The following is a 963-nucleotide window of genomic DNA, read 5'->3' on the forward strand; positions in this document are numbered from 1 at the left end:
GCCACCTCCCATAAGATCCAAACTGATAGATCCCAGATGTTAAATTCTTATGTGGTAATGTGAGATTCCAAAAGCTAACATGTCTTCTTCCTAGAACCTCCCACTGCTAAGATATAAGAAAAGGAGAAATAAAGTCTTAAGAAAGCCATTGGTGAACAGCTTTGATTTCTAGACTGGCCACTTTTTGAGGCCCATGGCTGTTTTAGGGGAGGCGGGGTGTATCAGGCTGCTATTGCCACAACAATGCTGTGTAACAACCTGCACCAACTCAGTGGGATACAACAGTAAGCATTAAATGTCACACTCATGCTCACAGGTCAGTCAGTGTGTCCGTGAGGGCAGCTCTGCTCCACGGGTCTCTCATTCTTCAGGAACCAGCGGAATTTCCCCCCGTGACAATGGTAGTAGCACAAGCAAAGCCAGTAAAGATAGGCAATGGCTCTGAAGTCCTGGGGTCATTCTGGCACATGGTCACTTCTTCCCCTACCCCATTGGCTAAAGCAGGTCATATGGCCAATCCCAACACTGGTGGACTGGGGAAGTACACTCCACCTCTAATGGGAAGAACTGCAAAGTCACATCCCAACGGGCATGGATACAAGGAAGGGCATTCGTCTTTTCTCATCCCAGGGAAATGCTTTTTCCATGTGTCATGTATACTAAGCAAAGCCTTGGAGGAAATACAGGCTTCATTCAGGTGCATTTAGGCCTAGAGAGAAAGGGAAATGTGCACAGAATACAGAATTTAAAGACATTAAGATGGAATCGCATAAGAGTGTGAAGGAGTGAATAAAATAGCATTAAAGAAGCATTTAGAGTCTCAAAGATGTTAGTAAATAAGTATATATAACTACTCGGTATTTACTCACATGCCAAGTACTGTTTTTTTTTGTTTTTTTGTTTTTTCCTTTTTGTCTTTTTTCATGTCCGGCAACGGATCGCAACCCTCAGTGTCGCGCCCGT

The sequence above is a fragment of the Galeopterus variegatus genome, unplaced genomic scaffold (assembly GCF_000696425.1).
Source record: "Galeopterus variegatus unplaced genomic scaffold, G_variegatus-3.0.2 Scaffold1672, whole genome shotgun sequence".
In the NCBI taxonomy this organism is placed as follows: Eukaryota; Metazoa; Chordata; class Mammalia; order Dermoptera; family Cynocephalidae; genus Galeopterus; species Galeopterus variegatus.